Below are 22,974 nucleotides of genomic sequence, written 5' to 3'. Positions count from 1 at the left end.
AGCCTGGAATTGATGTCAGGCTAACCAACCTATAGTTACCTGGGTCATTCCACTTGCACTCTCAGAATGCTGGCACAACATTAGGACTCTTCCAGTCTTCTGGAAAGATGATAGAATAGCTAGGGCACTAGCCTAAGACTTGGGAGATCTAGTTTGAAGTCCCTGCTTCTCCAGAGACTTCCTGTGTGATTGGGAGAAAGTAACTGAGGCCTTGGCTACACTTGCAAATTTGCAGCGCTGCAGCAGGGTGTGAAAACACACCCTCTCCAGCGCTGCAAATTGCGGCGCTGCAAAGCGCCAGTGTGGTCAAAGCCCCAGCGCTGGGAGCGCGGCTCCCAGTGCTGTACGTTATTCCCCACAGGGAGGTGGAGTAGGGACAGCGCTGGGAGAGCTTTCTCCCAGCGCTGGCGCTTTGACTACACTTAGCGCTTTGAAGTGCAAGTGTAGCCAAAGCCTAATTAGCCTCGCTGTGCCTGAGTCACTCATCTAGGGCTTAGCTACACTTGTAGATGTCCAGCACCCATGGGAAAGAGGGGAAGTCAGCGTCTATGATCATGGGGCACCCTGGGTCCCTGCACAGCCTCCTCTCCCCAAACACTGATCAGCTCCAGTTGCTCCAAGCAGGGAATCAGTTGCTCTGATGGCTAGATGATAAGTGAGCACTTGCCAAGAAAACAGGAAGGGGAGTTTCAAAGTTACCAGGGCTTTACAGGCGGAGGGGTAGATGTCTTTTTACCTGGCATCAGAGCTGCTGGCCAGAGTGGTCGCCTAGGCACTGTGGGATATCCTCAGGAGGCTAAAAGCTCTGTAAACAGGAAGAACGTGTCTTCACTTGCACATTACTGCAAAAGCATCACTGGTAAGAGCTGTATGCCTCTCGTGGAGGTGGTTTTCTTTTTGCAGTGAAATTCTGAGTTTCACCGCCAAAAGTCACTGGCAAGTGTAGGCGCTCCCATAATTTTTGCACCAAAAAGGGACTTTTTTCCCCGCTCTAAATGGCAAGTGTAGACATCCCTTAGACATAGGTGCAGCCGGAAACGAGGAGCAAAGGCAGCAGATGTTGGGGATAAGCCAAGGCTGGGGGTTGGTAGGGCAGATCTTGCAATGGGAGAGAGGGGCAAGAGAGTCAAGGGTGGAGGAGAGTGAAGCATGGAGAGAATCCACAACCATGTCAGTGGAAGAGGGGAAAGGACTGAGAGTAGACAAAAAGTCATCAACATTGATGTACTAGAACTCACTGAAAAGTTGAATGACAAGGCATGAGAGAGGGGGCTGATGGGCGGTGCTAAAGAGATCAGGTTGGAGAGGGGAAGTTCAGCAACAGAAAGAGCTGGTTTGTTTCACCTGAAGAGCTGCAGGTGAAACAAAGTGGCCTGGGTGAGGAAGTGTGTAATTAACTTTGCATAGAAGTTAATCAAATTAACTAAGGCTCCTCTGAAGTTTCCCAGGCCTCCTTATTAAAAGAATATTTGTTGCACTTTGCCTGTGCCCTGCTCTCTCTCATTCTTATGTGTGTTGGTGGTGGGATTGTGGCACAATTCCATCAGCATCTCTCCTCTTACCATCACAAGAGGTCCAACATAAAGTTAGTTTTTCTTAATGCAAAGCACATAGGGTGGGGAGAAGAGGGATTCAAGAGAACATGGTTTTGCTGACCCATCCTTTCCCACGCCTGCAGCTTGTTATTACCCTCTTGATGCTCCCTTTCAATTGCGACAGATCATAGGAATTCACAATTAATCCCCTCCACAACTTTTCATGAGATTGTACCTCTGTTTCATATATTGGACTCAAGCCCATTTTGGTGTGTGGTGAAAGAAGAGTCACATTCACATGAATTATTCCGAAAACACTCAAGAAAAAAAAACATACACAAACCAAAACTGATCTAAAATTGAACTTTGGACACTCCTATATTGAGAGGTCACTAAATAAATGCACATAGAAGGGGCAATAGAGGGAGTACTATATATACTGTTTACTCCTTTATCAACAAAAGGAAGTGTGCAAACAAATGACCTTAAGCCTAGTTACTAGGGCAGAAACTAGTCCTCAAACACCCTCATACAAAATCAGAATGTGAGCCACTTATAGTACTCACCCATTGAACTACAAATTTTGTTTACTTTTTTCCCCATTTGCTCTGCACAAACATATCTAATAGACTAGTACAGGATAAGACTCAATTACTGTAGCCATTTTTGGCCATAGAGACACTGCCCACATATGGAATAATACACGCAAACCTGAATCCCAGATTATTTTTTCTTGAAACCAACTGTTCTCAATAACTGAGTGAAAATTCTTCCCTTCGCTCAAGAAACTTTTTTATTATATTGGAAGGAAAAGAAACTTTTGTGCTACTAACTAGATACAATTCCACACTCAGTGTAAATCCACAAGCACACAATTGCATCAACTGAGGCAGTCCCAATTTACACAGAACAGGATTTGGACCATTTTCTCTCTGAAATGCAAAAAAGGACAGTGTCTGAATAACATAGGTCATTTGATACACTGACGGGGGAACAGCTTAGAGATTAGCCCATGACACTGGGAGTAGAGTTCTGGGTTCTAGTACAATCATCACCACTGATTTATTGTGTCACTTTATGAAACTCACTTAATTTCTCAGTTTCCTCATTAGCAATAAGTCTTAGGATGTTGAAAGGCTGAATTAATATTTATAAAAAGTGCTCTGACAGCCTCAGATGAAGCGCACTGCATAATAGTCTGGTAATGTTACAGGTGTAGCACAGTTACATTCCCCAGCCCCACCACTTCTCCAGAAGACTCCTGAAGAACAATTCTCCACACTAAGCATGTTACATGGAATAATGTCAGAACACTGGCAATTCCCTCCCACACTACACATATTTGCTCTCGTTAACTGAAGTTAAACTACTGTGAATAACTTTGGAATAAAAAATTAGACAGGATATGTGAACAAAGCGAAGTCACTAAATCGTATTTACAATTTTTCAAAAACATTTCAGATGAACAATTTTCAGTTTATGGGTTTTTCACTCCAGCTACTGCTATTTGTGGTGAGCAACCAGTCACTTGGGGTTCCTGCTCACTTACCAGATAAACAGCTGACAAGTAGGATGACCAAATAGCAACTGTGAAAAACCAGGACATTTTTTTTTCCAGGGGGCTGGAGGAAGATAGAGTATAATTGTGTGTATAAAACAAACCCCCCTAATATCAGGACATCTGGTCACCCTACAGATAAATGATCAAATAATAAACTTCTGGCAAAAGGTTCCTGAAACTCTGAAGGGATTCATGAACAATTTTATAAATATACAAAAATCATCCAGGGATCTACAGAGTGTGACTCCCCACAAACACAGTAACAATTCTAACTCAAAGCATTTGTTCAAAAATACATTCACAAATCTGTTTTCCCTCCCATTATGGTGTCTGTCTCTCACTTAAAGTTACTGAGAGTTTTGCTGTTAACTATAGCGAAGGCAGGATCAAGCCCTATTTGACCAACTGTATCGTATGTTTAATGAGAGCCAGATCCTGCATATACATAGATGTGTAATTTACACCCTCGTCTCATTTAAGTCAATAGAGTATTCATTCATAAAGTTACATAAGTAAGTATAAGCAGGATCGGGTCCCAAGACATTGTCCAGAGCCGTGACAAAGGAGCTACATGAATAATGATGAGCACTTCATTTCCTCCTACCCCCGAAAATATTTAATTTCTCTTCTACAACCAAATAACAAAAAAAGAGGCTTTATTTTATTTGACACAGCTGTTAAGCCACGTTTCTTATTTTTGTATAGAAAACAATGGGAACATTTTGGGAATGTTTCCTAAAAGTATTCTCAACTTTCACCTTTCAACTGGGCTTTTTATTTAAAAAGCCAGAAGTATAGTTATTGGTTTTTAATAAAAACCACTTCAGTTAAAGATTTTAATAATTTTTTTCTCAGTAAACCCTCCCCCATTTTTTAAATAGCATGTTTGTTTTGTTGTTAAAGGGCTCAGATCCTTCAGCATGCATATAACCATTTAAAAAAAAACACTCCTTTACAACAGTTAAGATCGTGCCATTACCAAGTGTCAGAAAATTCAATGTAAAGTTGACACCCATGTCAGTGTGAGTTTAAGGGGTATTAGCATCCACACCAGAATTTCACAGCTTTAACACAGAAGTGTTTACATTATATTTTAAAATTATATAGCTTTGTAATCTAAGCATTATCCTCCAGGGCCTAGCAATTGCAAATACATATTCATAACCTACACCAAGGGTAGTCAATAGGCAGACTGCAGACCAAATAAAGACTGCCAGACACTTTTAAATGGACCCTGAAATCTTTTTTATTTGCTTATTCTCATTATTGGGGGGCTGTGTTATTTTCTCTGAAACCTGGACCTTGACTATACCTTAACCAAGAAACTGAAACCTTGACAAAAAAATGACTACCCCGACAAACAACATTACAAAGCCAAACAGACAAGCACTGTGCTAATGAATAAAAGCCAGACAAGACTAATCTAGTTTCATCATGTAAACTGAAGACTAAACACTGAAAAGAAGAGTAAAAAATAGTATCCAAAAAATCTAATTTGCTTCCTTTATTACTAATTTTTAAAACTCAGTGCAATTGTCACCAAAGGATGAGAAGTCTCATGCAACATGCTGGACCTGTTGCATAAATATTACATCATGGAATTTGTGAAATTCCTTCCTGACCCTTCTTGTTTATAACCCTAAACATGGAAATCGCAGCACTCATTTTTTTGTCCTAGCTAATTTAACGCAGATATTCTTGTTCAAGTATCAAATCCCTTTTTGAAACAGGCTTCCTCTGAGGTTGAGGATGGGGCGGTCACATATGGAGCAACTGTTTGTGAAAAGTGTTTGCCCATTTAGGGCTTGTCAACACTACAAAATTAAGTCAACTTAAGTCCACTACAATTTCTTGCTCCTTCTGTTAGTGGTGCAGGTGGAAGCACTCCTGGTGAGGACCAATTGAAGTGGGGCATTGTGGGACACTAACAGCTGGAGCCTGTCAGCCCCGCATGGAGCTCACAGCTGGCCCCCACCGCAGCTTGGGCTGTCAGTGCCGAGGCAAGGGGGAGAGGCTCCACCTGTCAGCCCCACTCAGGACTGACAGCCAACAGGTGATGTAACTAACAGTGTCCACATGGACATTGCACCCCTCTAAGTACATCAATATAAGCGCTACACCTATTGTGTAGATGCAGTTATGTCGGGGGTGGGGAGGGGGCAAATTACTTCGGTGAATGCAGCATTCTAGTGTGGACACTGACATAAGTAGGTTGATGTAAGCTGCCTTGGGTCGACCTTTAGATAACATAGGGTATTTTGTCTTATTTTTCTGGTGAGTTCATTCAAGACCACAGTGATTGTCTAGTTTCACCCACATAGTTGTGTTGGGGCACTGGATGAGGTTCACCACATGTTCTGATAGGCATATGTAGGACCTCTGGATCTTGAAAGGTGTGTTATAGGCAGGATGGCATATCAGTCATCATAGCAGTGAAAATACGGTTGCAGGTTTAGCATCTGTTATGGCAGGTCAAAAGCTTGTCTCTCAACAAAACAAGTTGGTCCAATAAAACATATTACCTCACCGACCTCGTCTCTCTCTTATCTTGGTACCAACACAGCTACAACAATACTGCAAACATGAGGAAGGACTTCATTTATAAAGAAGCCTGCTTAAGAATGTGGTAAAACAGAATTTTGCCTTAATGCTCAACCATGAAGAATTAGAACATCACAAACAAAAAGTATGCAAAAAATTAATGGAACTGCAGCAACAAGTACACGTTAGAGAAAGGAAAAGAAGCACATTTTAATAGATTGCCAAATAAAGCGACAAGGGCTTAAAGGAGAAGTTATTGCTCAAATACCTGCATTTTACAAAGGGCCAAGAAGTAAAAAAAGAATAAACCACTTTACCTTATGAGTACACTATTTCACAAATCTTGTCATTGTGATTATTGCTTAGTGAATGTCCTTTCCAATTTTACTTCTGCTATATATAGCCTTAACGAACATAGTACCTGCTTTCCTGAAAAACCACGGTCACTTCTGTTGTAGTATCTTAGATCCAAAAAAACTCTACAGAACTAGTTACTATATCTGGGATATTCCTGAGAGGATTGGACTCAGGGCCTTTTTCTGAACACCCCCATATCTACGTGGCCTATTGCATCCTTCAGGGCAGAGTTCTACCTTTTTCTTCCTTTATTTTACACTGTAGTTTTATTGTACATCAGAAAGGATTATTTATTGTATGCGGTAAGTGTCTGTTTCCATTTTGCTCTACTCTCCAGAGGGTGTGGGGATTTATTTGGAATATGACACCTATTTTCAAAATATTGGTTTAGTTGTTTTCTATTAAACAGGTGCCTAGAAGAGGTTTTAAAAACAAACAAAGAAAAAACAAAGATTTATTATTCGTGGTAAGATGTTGCATTGCCCCCAGGTTATATATGTAGATCTCAGTTACTTGCCTAGTCACAAAAAGTTAAAGTGGAAGTTAAGCTGCCTTTTTTACATTCACCAGAATAGATAGGATCTCACCAGTATAGATAGGATCAAGTGTGGTTGTACATACAGTAACTCCTCACTTAACATTGTAGTTATGTTCCTGAAAAAAGCAACTTTAAGTGAAACAATGTTAAATGAATCAAATTTTCCCATAAGATTTAATGTAAATGTGGAAGCAGCAAAGAATCCTGTGGCACCTTATAGACTAACAGACGTTTTGCAGCATGAGCTTTCGTGGGTGAATACCCACTTCTTCAGATGCTGCATCCGAAGAAGTGGGTATTCACCCACGAAAGCTCATGCTGCAAAACGTCTGTTAGTCTATAAGGTGCCACAGGATTCTTTGCTGCTTCTACAGAACCAGACTAACACGGCTACCCCTCTGATGAATGTAAATGTGGGGGGTTAGGTTCCAAGGAAATTTGTTTTGGGCAGACAAAAGGCATTATATACTGTACAGTACTGTACTGTGGTTGGGAAGTGCCCCTGGCTTATCCGACACAGGCACAGCCCGCTGCAGGCAAGGACACTAGGAAGCACCTTCGCAGCAGCAATGGCAGCTTCCCCGGAGAAGAACAGGCGCTGACTTTGCTGGGGGATTCTCCAGGCCTGCCTCTTCCTGTCCCCGCTCCACTCCAGGCCCGCCTCTTCCCACCCCCACTCCACCTCCTCTCCGGAGCAACCACATCCCTGCTCCTTTCCCCCCCCCAAAGTCCTAAGCACCACTAAACAGCTGTTTGGCAGCGCTTAGGACTTTCTGGGAGGGAGGGGGAGCAGGAGCGGAGACGCGGCACTTCCCTGCTCCTCCCTCTCCCTCCCAGAAAGTCCTAAGCGCCGCCAAACAGCTGTTAAGCGCGAAGCCCTGGGAGGGAGGTGGAGCAGTGGGGAAGCACTGCGTCTCCGCTCCTCCCCCTCCCTCCGAGAAAGCTGTTTGGTGGTGCATAGGACTGCTTAGTGGTGCGTAGGACTTTCTGGGAGGGAGGGGGAGGAGCGGAGATGCAGTGTTTCCCTGCTCCTCCCTCTCCCTCCCAGAAAGTCCTATGTGCCAGTGGGGAAAGCGCTGGGAGGGAGGGGGAAAAGGCAGAGAATTGGAACTTGTGCAATGCCCTTTGTAAAATCGTTGCTCTTCCACAGAATCTTACAAGCAGTGGACAGAGCAGGCATCCAAATGACATTATAAGGGAGCATTGCACAACTTTAAACGAGCATACTCCCTAATAAAGCAGTGATGTAACTTTGAAACAACGTTAAGCGGGAGGACATTAAGTGAGGAGTTACTGTACAGCAATCCACCATGTAGGTGGATTTGTAAACTGTCCAGAGTGAATAGCTTCGAGACAGAAATTAATTGGAAGATCTACGAGCGCTTCAACTCACACACCTCTTGAGCTCCACAATGTTCCTAAGGGTACGTCTAGACTACCCGCCGTAACGGCGGGTAGCGATTGATTTCTCAGGGATCGATATATCACGTCTAGATGAGACGCAATATATCAATCCCCGAACGCGCTCCCGTCAACTCTGGAACTCCACCAGCGCGAACGGCAGTAGCGGAGTTGACAGGGGGAGCAGCGGACGTCGATCCCGCGCCGTGAGGACGAGAGGTAAATCGATCTAAGATACTTCGACTTCAGCTATGCTATTCACGTAGCTGAAGTTGCGTATCTTAGATTGATTTCCCCCCTCCCAGTGTAGACCAGCCCTAAGCTTCACAGTCTAAGAAAACTGGGTCCAGGAAACACTTGGATGTCTTTGCCATATACACTACAGAATTGTACAGCTAATGTGATATTAAGACTATGGCAGCCTTCTGCCTCCTGCTCTCCATCAAATCCGGGGGGGGGGGGGGGGAAGACATACCAAAACTGAGATGCAAACATTTTTGTCCAACACTGCTGAGAACAACCTTAAACAAATCACTCTCGCAAACGCCAAAGTTGGGAGGGAGGGGAGAGAGAAAAATCCACGACTACTTTAGATAGCTTCAGAATACACCAAAAAAAAAATCAGAGTGATAACAGTAATTACAGTTATTCTACGTAGATTCATCAGTGAACAGGCTTTTATTTATTTCACTCTAGAGAGCATGTACATAACATGTAGAAAATGGACCTGACATGTTTGTTTGGGGGTTTTTATTGGGAGGGAGGGGGTGATAAACAGGGACAAAGTACATTCACCTCCTCCTATTTGTTTCTGAATGCTATAGTGTAAACACAACAAAGACAATGCAGAATTCATAAACTTCTCAGGGAACATTTCTCTTTTAAAGTTCAACTGGCCAAAATATACAAAGTTTGAAGTATCATGGAAAATTACAAAGTGTCATGGGAGATTACAAAGAACACACAAAAAAAACCCACCAATCATCACATAAGAACTCCCTAAACAGCTAATTATTGTCAACCCATTGTCTGTTTTCAACATGTACTGCTGAAAAATCATGAACCTCCTCACAGGAAAATAAGCTGAACTGAGTCTGAGCTACAAGAAAAAAAATCTACTTATCTTAGGGCCTTTTTCAGAACACATCATCATGTTATCTCTGAATGCAAACACTGTAACTTTCATTTTAATGCAAACTTTCATTTTACTGATCAGGATCTTTGCCCTGGAGGCAAACAGATATATCAACAACTCCAGGAAGTTTTGTCTGTAGGACTAATTCTTAGAGATAATGGCTTCCACATTCCCCCATCACATTCCTCCCTTGGCTGAAAGAGCTGTTAAATTATCCAGTCTTGACAAAAAGTGAGGAAAAGAGCTTCCTATTTGAACATCTACATGGTTATACCATCACTGGGCTTTCTTTTCTGTTTTCTCCTTCTAGGGGAATTTATTTTCTTTTGGGGACGGTGGTTAAATGACATTAGAATAGCTATCTACACCTATAAAGAACACTGCCATTAAGAGGACACAGGAAAATTACAGATATGGAGGGTGGGGAAAACTGTCTCTTGCTAAATGTCCAGTACTGTTTAGTCATCCAGTTTAACCAATGCTATGCCTGTTCCTTTCCTGTCACCTAAAGGAGAGAAGAAGAGAGACAGGAGGTTTGAATGACCTCCTCCACAGAAGTGTGCTGCAGCCTTGATTAGATATACCTAGCAGAGGAGACTCAAGGTAATGCACTGCCCTTCCTCCAATTTCAGTAAGAGAAGATGGAAGAGTCTATTCTTCCTTTTAAATAGGAACAGCAGAATACCTGAGGAGGTGCCAGCACTCTTCTTGTCAGATGACCTGGGATGCGAGAGTCTTAAGAATTTCTTTGTTAAACTGCAGAGTATTGAATTTGTTAATTTCTTTGTTAAATTGCAGAGAGTGTTGATAACATCACCTCTGCCTCACAATAAAGTTAGACAAAGGATAAAATGAAGGCATTCCTGAGAGATAATTCACATTAATAGAGATGGAGGTTAAAAGGGGACATTCAGGTGACTAACTTAAGCCACAAAAGGTAGACAGGGAAGGAACAGAATGATAGAAGTGAGCTCAATTTTTTGTTTTAAATGCAAAGATTCCATTGCAGTGTTTTGGATCTTAACAGCACCATTGAATGAGGCTTACAAATCTAGTGGCACTGTCCACCCTAGATGAAATGGAAAACAGTGAACAGGCAACATAATGGTGAACAAACGTAACCTTGCCAATCAAGTGTATTGTTTTAACGTTTTATAAGTAACACGCAAAGCAGTTTAAACCATTATATACTTATTTTTATCCTTATCTTTATTCCTTTAAGAATCTCACCAGTAGGAGATGAAGAAAAATGACCATTTCTAGACTGCATAAGCATATCTGGAACAATTCCCCTACTAGCAGTCTCTACCTTTAACATCCCTTCTCTGCTATAGGAGAAGCTTATTTAGTTACTGAGCAGAAAGATCCCAAGGAAGGGGGAAGGTGAAGACCACAGGAGCCTTCTCTCCTGCGCTTTTTCTTGTCTCCTTTCAAAGCCTTAGAGTGTAGAGACCAAGGGTAGACAAACTGGGTCACACTCTGATCTTGGTTACGCCAATAGCTCCAGGGACGCTGTCCTGATTTCTACGGGAAGTGCCGCCAACTCCAAACTCTGAGCTGGGGTGTCCGCCTTCCCAGGCCCCCACCTCCACGCAAAGATCTCACCCCATCCCGTGTAACTAGCAAACAAACACTTTGCAAGAAAAACAAAAGCCACAATCAGACACTAGAAACCCAAACTATCCGCTTGTAAATATTTAACTTTTGCTGCAGTAAATACCAACGCAGAAATGCCATCAGGCTTTATGGCTCCGACCCCACTGACTGCAATGGGAACTGTAACACGGGCATCAATGGGACAGGATCTGGCCCTTTAAAACGCCCCATCCCAGGCTGATCTCTCAACGCCAGAGCCTGATCGCAACACGTAACAATGTGGTTTTCCTAGAAGAAAAGCCGGACTGCATTTACACTGGGATAACGAGCCCCAGCGCGGGCCACAAAACCTCCCCAACCCTTCCAGGATTGGCACATGTGGGCTTCCAGAGGCGGTTTAATCCTTCACTCTCGGGGCTGCTACTTCTTCATACTTCGCGGGAGAACATGGCCCGCCAGCGTCCAAACCCAGCACACCCGGAAAAAGCGAACCCAGCGGGGCGGCCACTCACCGGAGCCTCTGCACAACAAGAACTTCATTCAGGGCAGCTCAACTGCCTGACACAGGCGGCTGCTGCTGCTGCTGCCAGCAAGTTACACTGGAAATAGCAAAGCCTCCCCCGCCCTCCAGCAACTACTGCAGCTGCAGCAGCCCTGCCACGCCGCCCTGCCCCGTGTAACTCCCGGCTGCAGCGGGGCAAAGCAGCAGTGACCGCGGGCAGACCTACCTTTGTGCCCGGATCCTGACGCTGCTCTCCGGGCTGCGCGCGCTCTGCTGGCGCTCCGGCTGCCAGCCAAGGGCTCTAGCGCGCCGCTCCCGCACTCACTCACTGAGCCTCAGCGGCTGGGCGGTAGCCCAGCTGTCAGCCCAGAGGCGTGAGTGCAGCCTCACGTGCGGGTGCTGAGCCAATCCAGAGCGCCAGACTGCCCCCCACACCTCCCGCTTCCCAGCCCATGTGAACTGTGATCGCTCCAAGAGCTCACTTCGGGTTTGGGACTTTCCAGCGGAGGGAGAAGGCGCCGGCTCCCAAGCGAGCAAGGTTGAGAAAAGCTAAAGCTAAAGGAAGAGTAATTGCTCTAAAGGGGAGTTATTTCTCAGTCACCCCTTGAAATCGACAGAGGGGAAAAAAGGAGAGCTAGGTGCCTAAATACCTTTCAGGATCTGGGCCTTAGACTCAGTAACACTGTGGTTAAAAATTGGAGCTGGCCAAAAAAAATCAATCCAAACTTTTTTTGCCCCCAACAAAATGGCTATTTTGACAAAACAGAAAATTTCCCAAAAAAAGTCCATTAAAAAAAAGGCACAGGTTTTGAGTTAAAAAGGTATAATATTTTGGTTTTTCAATGGAAACCCATTTTAAACAAAAACATTTTTGCTTTAGACAAAATTTTGCAATCTGCACTATAGTAATTGCAGGATGTGGCCTTTGTTGACTTCCCAGAAAAGGAGATTTATTGGTACAGGAGAAGCTTAGAGGAATAGAGTCTTAAGCAAACACCTTTGAACGTGAGTGGCTTCACAAATGAATTGCATTCAGGGAGACAACTGGCATGTTTGCAGGGCTGGGTCTTAAGTGTGGAATTAAAAATTTTTTGAAGAGATTGGAAATCCAAACAACATGGAATTCATTTAGAAAATGTAATTCTAGTTTTCTGTGTCATAAGTTTCACAATACTAAATTTGCTGAGAAAAGCTGACATTATACCCACCTAGTGACAGAATGCAAATCAGTATGGGAAGGAATTTTTGCCTTATTGAATGAATTCAGGGACTGAATCTTAAACAGCAATGGATAATTTTACAGTAGGAAGACACAGTAACTACCAGTGTAGGCCCTGATCCTACAACTTTTTCTGTCTGCATGGAGCTTCCATTTTAAGGTCCACCTGCCTGGAACAGCTTGCAGGATCAAGACCGTATTTTGCTACAGTACTTGTCAAATTACTTTTATTAAATGAGAAGATTTGTCCTACTTTTGGCGTGTACCATGTGACATGACATTAGCATACACTGTCACCGTGACATCAGTCCCAATTCAACGTTTAAAAACAGGTAAACCAGCTAGAATGAAAATCCTCTTGATCTGTTTTCATGTCTATAATGTTAAGAGGGTATTTTGTAATGTTTTCAGTTGCATCTTTTTTTATTTTTTACAGCATTTGAGGAGAGCTAGTATTTAATTATACAGTTTTAGTCATGAGTTTTATATTTACAATCATTTTATCTAACAGTGCACACTAAGAGTTCACTAGCCATTTAGTTCAGTTTTGCTTCTTAATCAACTACATTTCCCACTAAAGTTAAGTGAAGCTTAATCATCAATCATTAGAGGGCAGGATTGGGCCCTGTATCATTACAATCTGTTAAATTTTCATTCATTTAGGACTCAATCCAACATCCATGGAATCTATGGAATGACTCCCATAAATTTCAGAGTTTTGGATGGGGGCTGTGGAAAACATCCAACCTAGCTGACTCTGTGTTCGACTCTGTAGCAGAACCTCCTCCAAGTGTCTGACCTTCTCTCATTATGTACTGGGGACCTGTTATTTTTCATTTGGCCAGCACCGACCTTCCGTTTTCCCTGTAGCGTGAGGTTAAACTCTCAAATCAGGTCCTTTCTTTCTGAGACTCTCACTGCCAATACAGCCAGGTGTTTCCAGCACTCACAGTTTTTTGATCTAATGCACAGCTTTGGAAGGAAGCCAAGGGCAACTGGCCAGGACCTCCAAAAGGGTAAAGCCACATGCAGCCAGCCAAAGAAGCTAGCCCTCCTCACATTGCTATAAAATGCAGTATTGCTGATACCAAGAAATCACAAGTCAGGCCTCAAAAACTATGAGATTGGCTTAAAAATCGTGAGATTTTTTCAAAATAATAGATGTTGTATACATTTTTATTTGCTTTCTGGTTTTCTAAGCCTTTAAGGTACACCTGGGTCACATTTTCAGACTGTTCTCTTCAACAACGAGTGCTAGAAACTTGAAATCAATGAAATTGAGGAGCCTACATACCTTTGAGGGTCTAGGCCTTGCTTCTTTTTAAAAATGAAAGCTAAGATTTCATGTAATTTCATCATTTCAGGAGTGGAGGAGAAAAACATCAAATATCACGAGAACTGACAATACTGAAAATGGCAGTTTTCAGCCCTATTTTACCAGCTCTCTACTTTTTTCTTCCTTCATTTCTAGTTCTTTCCCTCATAGGTTCCCTTTACAATTTTTATATGCCATGCCTAGAGAGGTCAGTGTTATACTTTATGCTTAAAAGCTGCATCCCAAGTTCAGCTGCTACTCTTCTCACCTGCAGTCTTACTGCCAGCTGTTACCCATATCTTTCAAATGTCCTTCATTTTTACCTCCATCGTCTATTGACCTTATGGTATCTCCCATACATTAGTTAATTACTGATATCAGAAATGTTGAATCATGAAGTTCTGTTTTGCATGCTTAAGAAATTAATCATCTGTCACCAGCACTATTACTTTTGTCACGGGCTTGATTTTGTGCCTGTGTTCCACACTTGGGCATTGCCAGACTGAGCTGTATTATGTGGCCTACCCGTGGCTCTCTTTCCACAGTTGGAGAAGTTCATTTGAAAGTACAGATTCAGAACACTGAGGCTGTCCAAGGGACTTAGGCCCTGATCCTGCAAAGATTTAGGCACACACATCGTTTTGAACGTAGGGGGACAACTCAACTGGTAAGTTACTCTTGTGCCTAAGGGTTTGCAGGACAAGGGCATTAGAGCCAAACTCTACCCTGACCTGTGCTTTCTGTTTCCCCATGAAGTCACTGAGACTGTTCTGAGTATCTGAGAGCAGATATAGAAGAAGCAGGGAGACTCAAGCAGGGCCGGTGCAACCCATTAGGCAACCTAGGTGGTCACCTAAGGCGCTAGCATAGGGGCGGGGGGGGGCATTTCGGCAGCAACCGGCTGCCCCGGTTGTCGTCGGCATTTAGGCGGAGGGAGCTGGGGCAGGGGCGTGCGGGGAGGGCCACCTGCAGCAAGTAAGGGGGGGGCAGTGGCACGCAGGGGAACTCCCTGCCCCAGCTCACCTCTGCTCCAAGTCCTCCTCTGAGCATACCACCCCACTCTGCTTCTCTCCCTCCCAGGCTTACAGCGCCAATCAGCTGATTGGCGCCGTAAGCCTGAGAGGCGGGAAAAGTGGAGTGGTGATGGCGTGCTCAAGGAGAAGGCAGAGCAGAGGTGAGTTGGGGCGGGGAGCTGCCGCACGGGGCGGGGAGCTGCCACACGGCTCCCTGGGCCGGGGGAGGAGCGGGGGGGGGGGCGCCACAGGGTGGAGGTGGGGGTGGAGAGCTGCCACAGGGCTCAGGGAGGGGTGGGGCGTAAGGTGGAAGTTTCACCTAGGGCGCGAAACATCCTTGCACCCGCCCTAGACTCAGGGAACAGCTGCTAGAGACTCTACACTTCCTCCAGCAGCAGGAAGTCTCGGAAGCTGCTACGTGGTCCACCCCCTCTTCCAGAAGATGACAGCATACTGGGGAAAGCCACTCACAGCTTGTTCCTGGCCTGTGGGAACAAAATTTCTTTCCTCTTCTTCCTGGGGATCACCTACTTCCTCCCATTGCATTAGACCTTATTGCATCACCTCGGTGACTCTGAGTGCCTTTTTAGGGAAGAGGATGGAAGGATATAATGTGAAGAATCTGTTGCATTATCTATTTCAGCATTTGTGGTGTTTAGTAGAAATGTTAATAATTTCTGCTCCTTTTATTTCTCTCCGTGGAAGGACACTGATAAGATGCAGCACTAAGAAGCAATTCATATTACATAAGTAGCACTGTGGAGACTCTGTTGTGCCATTGCACAGCCCAGACAATAGTAGATAAGCAATCTTGTAAAACAAGTCTGCTGTTCCATCAAGGGAATCTGGGGTGGCAGCATCCTAAAACAGAAGAGAGATGCTTCAATACTTTTAATATCAACAAGAATCTAACATACAGAGAACAGCATTGTTATGCATGATAGTTTTCCCCTGGCATATGATTTTTAAAATCCGTATTGTGCAAAATGAAATACTATCAACATTTAGAATCATCTTTGTCATCTTTTTGTTCCTTCTATCTCCTCACTTTTATCTTCTTCTGCTTACTCTTTCCACATTTGTATTCTAACTGATATCCCTAACTGACAGTTCAGATGTATCCTAATATCAGGGAGAGAGGGAGGGAAGGAGGGAGAGGAATTATTTAAGCTTAGTACCAATGTGGACACAAGAACAAATGGATATAAACTGGACACTAGGAAGTTTAGACTTGAAATTAGACAAAAGTTTCTAACCGTTAGAGGAGTGAAGTTCTGGAACTGCCTTCCAAGGGGAGAAGTGGGGGCAAGAGACATATCTGGCTTCCAGACTAAGCTTGATAAGTTTATGGAGGGGATGGTATGATGGGATAACCTAATTTTGGCAATTAATTGATCTTTGATTATTAGCAGGTAAATATGCCCAATGGTGTGTGATGGGATGTTATATGGGGTGGGATCTGAGTTACTACAGAGAATTCGTTCCTGGGTGCTGGCTGGTGAGTCTTGCCCCCATGCTCAGGGTTTAGCTGATTGCCATATTTAGGGTTGGGAACGAATTTTCCTCCAGGGAAGATTGGCAGAGGCCCTGGAGGTTTTTCACCTTCCTCTGCAGCATGGGGCAGGGGTCACTTGCTGGAGGATTCCCTGCACCTTGAGGTCTTTAAACCACGATTTGAGGACTTCAATAACTCAGACATAGGTTAGGGGTTTGTTACAGGAGTGGGTGGGTGAGATTCTGTGGCCTGCATTGTGCAGGAGGTCAGACTAGATGATCATAATGGTCCCTTCTGACCTTAAGTCTATGAAACTCTTACCTCCAACTAAACATCAAAAGTGTAACTATAAGTACTTTCCAAAACAATGGGCCTGATTCTCCTCTCACAATAGTTTTTTATTGATATAATGCCATTGACCTTTCTGGAGTAACTCTTGATTTTGGATAGTATTAAGAGGAAGAGTATGGCCCTAAACTTTTCATTATCAAAATCGGAAGAAGAAATGTGATTTGGGTATGAATATGAGCTATGGAAAGCTCTGACTGGCTATCAGTTATAGGTTTTAGAAAATGGAAACATTTTATTTGTTCTGAGTGGTTCAGCTGTTAATTGCAAGGCTTGCTTTACCAACTGATGGATCTAGGTACAACAACATTTCTGAGTGACAGGGAAGTTTATCATACATGGCTGTGATGTCACGTGCCTTCTTGACTGATCCCTTAACAATGTTTATAATTTGCCCACACATATTTTAATATGATGTGTAATAAGGCAAGGTAAATACTACATAAAATTATATACCATTTGCATGGCACGCCTTTCTGTTAATCATTACTAAATGGTTATTGTCATAGCCATGTGGAGACACTAGTTATGTATCACTGGTAGAATCTAAATAAGGACTTAGACACAGATATGTTTGCATAACAGTTTGTTGCACTTTTATGTTTTGGTGGTTTTGGCTGAGGATATGGGGGTAGTCCGAGTTCGTGTCTCAAACACTTATAACCTAATCATTTGAATTCATAAAAAAACAACCTTCCTGTCAGTGCAGAATGGAGGAAAAAGCAGACCATGCTAGACAGATTAATGTAGAGTATGTATTAAATATATGTATAATGTTTTATTGGCTCTGTGGTATCCTTTAAATTGTTTTCCAGTTTAACTAATACAAACATATTCCTTTTCTCAAAGGGAACTGTCTTGTCCAATTGAAAGTATAGCTTTGAACTGAAAGAACACTAAGAGTCTGATGGGTATCAGAAATTTTTTGGATCCTTTCAAAAACCTCCTGGTTTGTTTCTCACTGTTGTAATGATTGATCTCCCTTAACTTTTTTTGTATTTCTTTTCATAAAAATTGCAAAGGATGTTTGAAACAGCATGGCTTTTATGAGGAAGAAGGAGCTTAAAATTCAGTTGATGACAGAAAACATACAGCATAACAAATACATGAAAGAAGGAAGAGAGTGTTGAAATAGCTTTCTTAAATCCAGTAGCCACATTTTATTGGTATTACAGTAGTGCCTTCCACATTGCTTCTGAAGAGCCAAGTTTCACTTTGACATCAATTTTCACAGGTGCAAATGACAACATTAAGATATCTAACCTTACCAGCAGTGTATGACAGAAGTCTCAGTGCTGCCTGTTGTGCCGACAGCTGATTGCAGGCATTAGTGGACATTCTTCAAAAAAAGTTTCTATTTTCTAAAAAGGATTTATAAGCTAGAGTCTTACATATAGTCTTGTGAGAAAAAGAAATCCACAAAGAATCATGCTGGAAATGTAATGTTTTAGAGCAGGGGTAGGCAACCTATGGCCAGGGGCGGCTCTACAAAGTAGGCTGCCCCAAGCAGCGCGGAGCGCTGCGCCGCCCTTCCCCAGTCCCGCGGCGGGTCCCCTCTTCCCGCGGCTCCGGCATCCTGGGGAGGGCGGCATTTGGCCCCGGTGGAGCTCCCGCCGGCATGCCTGCGGGAGCTCAACCGGAGCCGCGGGAAGACAGGACCCGCCGCAGGCATGACTGCGGCAGGTCCGCTCGTCCCGGGCTCCGGTGGACCTGCCGCAGGCATGCCGGCGGGAGCTCCACCGGGGCCAAATGCCGACCTCCCCAGGATGCCGCCCCAAGCGGGCGCTTGGCCCGCTGGTGCCTAGAGCCGCCCCTGCCTATGGCACACATGCCAAAGGCAGCACGGGGGAGCTGATTTTCAGTGGCACTCACATTGCTCGGGTCTGGGGGGGCTCTGCATTTTAATTTCATTTTAAATTAAGTTTCTTAAACATTTTAAAAGCTTTATTTACTTTACATACACTAATAGTTTAGTTATATATTACAGCCTTCTAGAAAGAGATCTTCTAAAAACGTTAAAATGTATTACCGGCACTCGAAACCTTAAATTAGATTGAATAAATGTTGACTTGGCACAGCACTGCCGAAAGGTTGCGGACCCCTGTTTTAGAGCAAGCTATTAATGCCACGGAAGCTATCTTTTATAGAATCATAGAATATCAGAGTTGGAAGGGACCTCAGGAGGTCATCTAGTCCAACCCCCTGCTCAAAGCAGGACCAATCCCCAAATTGTCCCCTCAAGGAGTGAACTCACAACCCTGGGTTTAGCAAGCCAATGCTCAAACCACTGAGCTATCCCCCCCAGTTATAGCTGGAGAGATCATATAAAAAAATCCATAAATAGGACATTATTGCAAGAATAATTTCTGTTGATATCAGTGAGAGTTCTGGATGTGAACTGAGGGCAATATGTTGCCCTACGTATTAGAGCAATAGGTACTTTTCAAGCATGAATACTATATGAAATTCCTTTAATGGAAAGCTTGATTGTCTGGCAGTTTAAATTCAGAATCAAGTCAAATAAAATCTTATCACTTTACTCCTAATCACTGTCCAAACTTCAATTCTCACAATACGCTGTGAAGTCAGAATTATCTTCTGAATTTTATAGATGGGAAAGTGAGGTATAGAGATGTTAGGAGTCACCACAGAACATACCAAGTTAGGTATGTTACACGTCGCGCCACCAAGTGGCTAATCTGTATAATACAGTTTAGCATTTAGTTACTGCCCAAGATAGGGCCAATGCTACCCCCCGCTACACTGCTAGTTGTAGCCCACTCGCTCAAGCGGGGCTAGCATGTGTCTATCTACTAGCACTGGAAAGCATATTCTCAGTTGCAGTGTAGACCTAAGTAGCATTAGAATCAGGGAACTGGCTTCCTGACATCACACCATCCCCACACCCATGCTAAGCAGATCCGCGGCACAAGAGAGAATAAGCCTCAAATTGCCATTCAAAATTGTATAAGAAACTAATATTATACAATAACTCATTTTAATTCATTATCATACTGTATTTTTTTAAACTGCAACTAAAGAAACAGAAAAGGTGCAAAGAGGCATTTTATTGTAGTTCAGCAATTTAACAACTGTTGAAGATTCTGCTTTGTGTGTTAATATAATCCACCTCAGCCCAGAGACACTCATGCTTTTGATGCTGATATTGGAACTCTAAAATATCACTCTGACTAAAACATTCCAGCTCATCTCCATCTCTCAAAAGGATTCTGGAATTAAAACTTTCATCCAATTACACACAGCAGCTCAGCCTGCATCAACCAGAAATCAGAAAATAAAAGCTAACAACATGCAGGAATTCATGAGAAGCTTCAAGACCCTGCCAAACTCCACTCTCTGGGACTAAACATTATTGTTTTAATGATTATGTTTACCTATGCTTCCACAGCCAGTTTTGACAAAGATACAAGAAGACAGTTAAGAAAAACTGTTCCAGGAATAGTTGTGCACAGCTACTTCCTGAATTATTTTGTTACCTTCATTATGTCTAAAAATACTTAAAAATAGCGTAGACATGGACTATCCACTTTTCCCCCCTTTCTTTTTCTATCAACCTCCAACTCCATGCCCTTTGTCAGAACATGTCCAGCTGAAAAATTTCAGTGATCTCAGTATCATAGATCTCACTGAGCTTGTTATACCTGTAACTAGATTCAGTGCTGCTGCTGATGGAGAGTCAACCCAGAGTGGTGTTCCAGCAGTGTAAAATGTCTATAGACTAGGGTGACCAGAGAGCAAATGTGAAAAATCAGGACAAGGGGTGGGGGGGGGGGGGTAATAGGAGCCTATATAAGAAAAAGGCCCAAAAATCGGGACTGTCCCTATAAAATCGGGACATCTGGTCACCCTGTTACAGACTTCCCTCTGCTGAGGGCTTGCAGCCAGATATAAATTACTCTGGCTAGGATGTGTGGGCAACACATTTGTTTAGCATGAACCCCCAAAGTTTTAGTTGGTGGAACCCCAGTCCCAGCTTAAAGCTGTCTTAACTCGGGGAAACACTTGAGGGAAATTGGGTGGTACAAACTCCCCTAGATGCAGAGGGACTGTTAGCTGAGGAAAGTGCAAGTAACACACCTCAAGGCAAATTCACTTTGAGTTCATAGGTAGAAAGGATCAAATAGTTGCTTCTTTTTCAAGAAGTTCATAGGTTATTAGTGTGCATGTTTTCCAATTTTATTAGCACACACTAGGTTAGAACTGTGTGCATGCAAAAGAGTGTGCACATGTGCAAATTGAGTAACTGCACCTTACTACCCAATTTGAATACTCGCAATGTGGGGTTTGGATATACGCAATATGGCAGTCCTCTGAAAATTTGTCCATTAAAGGTGGAACTACCTTGTGCAGTGAGGCCTAGACAATCCATGTTTCTTTCTAACAAGAGACCCCAAATCATCAGCTAACTACATACATATGTCAGGAATAATATAAATCACTGCTTCTGGCTTCAAAGAAAAAGGACACAGAGGCAGCTCAGTTAAATCAAGCAATAGAAACATATAAACACCTTAAAAGACTTGTTAGTTTCAGCAGAGAACAGCAATACACGTATAGTTCATGCATCAAAATCACATCAAAATCATAAATAAAATGTCAATATAAATAACATACATGAATGTCAACACATAACACAAATCAAAAGCATTTCAAATTCTTAGTATTCCTCTTCATGTTTTTTGGCATTTACTTCAACTTCTGGAAGATAAATTATTAGGGTATGTTGAGAGGGGCAAGCCAGGGGGGTTTGAGGGGCGCCTGCCCCCCCCCCGGGCACCAGGGCCCCCCCCCCCCCCCCCAGCAGGCCCCCGGGGGCCCCTCTTTTTCGGGCGGGGCCGAGGGGAGCCTTCACCGGGCGCGGCCGCGCGCGGGGCTCCGCGCCGGGCTTCTTTCGGTCCCCCCCGGCCCGCAGGGCCGAAGGATCCCGGAAGGATCGGATCCCCGCAGGACGGACCCACCGCGGCAGGCGGACCCACGGCCGGCGGCAGGTTCGTTCCCGGCCGGGCCCGCGGCCGCCGCCCGCCGCTGGGCAGCCCCCCCGCCGCGCCGCCCCCCCGCCCGCCGCCCCGAGGCCCGGCTGCGCGCGGTGGGTGGGTCCGCGGTAATTGGGGGGGGGCAGGGGGGGCGCCGGTCTTCGGCGGGTCGGCCGCGGCGGCGGACGGGAAGGGCCCCCGCCCCCCCGACCCCCCCCGGAATCCTCTGGGTGGCCCTGATTTTTTTTTTCTTGGTTAGTCCCGTGAAGAGAGAAGAAAACAAAACAACCAGAAAAAAAAAAAAGGCAGCAGAGATTTCTTTACAACAACAAACGTCAGCAGTGCATTCAGGCCCCAGCTATAATTGAGAATCATGGAAGTGACTCTAGACAATTTAGAAGACTATTATAGTTGGTATATATACAAGACTGCATTTGAAAGAGTTTAGCATGTGCACCAAAATATACTTCTACAAACTTTGCTTTATAAATTACTAGAGCTTCTATCTAAAGGAAGGCTGTGGAATCCAAAGGAGGTTGTACCCATCATTGGAGGTTTTTAAGAACATCTGTGAGGAGTTTATTTGGTCCTGCCTCAGCACAGGCATCTGGGCTGATGACCTTTTGAGGTCTCCTCCAGCCCTACATTTCTATAATTCTATGACAATACAAAATTGTCTGTGACCATTCAATCTGAAAGCTAATTTCAATATAACCATGTTCATGGTCTATGATGTTTGCTTTTGGAAACACTTAAGAACTTGACCATTGCTAAAATGTATAGTCAATGAAATCTAATATTTAAAGTGGGGTTCTACTCTGAAAAGTTGCTCTGTAAATAATGGCATCATTATTCTTTCCATCACTGCCCTCACTGACAAATGTTGATTGTCTTCATTGGGTTTAATTAGGTGGCACTGGTTGGAACTGTGATGCTGTGTATAAGAAAGGTGACCATTTACATCACTGTTACCACTGTTACACAATTTCCATAAATCTTGTACAAAGTATGTTATGTAAGGCATCAATGGAAAAGTTATGATTTGCTAAGCATGATTATCCTGTTTATATGCATGTATCATCTTTGTATCTGAAGTTAGGAATATTGGCTACATACTTGTATCTTAAACATGTCGTATTCCTGGGAAACACCCCCAGATAGATTTACATTAGGGCTAGACAGCTATTTGTTGATGGCCCATTAAGGATACTCAGCTCTCACAATGAGACAGTGAAGAATTTCAGATGCCCAGATGCCTTTCCTGTGGATGGCTTAGACAGAAAGAAGCCAATGACCACTCCCTGTGATTCAGCAAAACATGTATAGACATGTGATATGCTCATGTGACCCTGGACTTCATCTTCGGCCATTAACTTTCCATGCACATGGCAAAGGATATAAAAGACATCTGAGACACCTCCATT

At 43.6% G+C, this 22,974-nt stretch overlaps 1 protein-coding gene and 1 long non-coding RNA gene across 4 annotated transcripts in view; both read right to left on the bottom strand.

Moving 5' to 3' along the window:
- Positions 1–11,535, bottom strand: part of STXBP6 (syntaxin binding protein 6) — a 234,877-nt gene extending 223,342 nt beyond the window's left edge. Inside the window, exon 1 of one of the 3 annotated variants that reach the window (XM_039538346.1) lies at positions 11,393–11,535. The gene's annotated coding sequence lies outside the window, so the exon portion shown is untranslated. The remainder of the gene's footprint in view (positions 1–11,392) is intronic. The other 2 variants (XM_039538347.1, XM_039538345.1) reach the window with 2 other exon arrangements.
- Positions 11,536–14,931: 3,396 nt separating this feature from the next.
- Positions 14,932–22,974, bottom strand: part of LOC120405096 — a 117,048-nt gene continuing 109,005 nt past the window's right edge. Inside the window, exon 3 of the long non-coding RNA XR_005598357.1 lies at positions 14,932–15,574. This is a non-coding gene — a long non-coding RNA (uncharacterized LOC120405096). The remainder of the gene's footprint in view (positions 15,575–22,974) is intronic.

Source organism: Mauremys reevesii, linkage group 4 (assembly GCF_016161935.1).
Source record: "Mauremys reevesii isolate NIE-2019 linkage group 4, ASM1616193v1, whole genome shotgun sequence".
In the NCBI taxonomy this organism is placed as follows: domain Eukaryota; kingdom Metazoa; phylum Chordata; order Testudines; family Geoemydidae; genus Mauremys; species Mauremys reevesii.
This window is presented reverse-complemented; position numbering and strand designations above follow the sequence as displayed.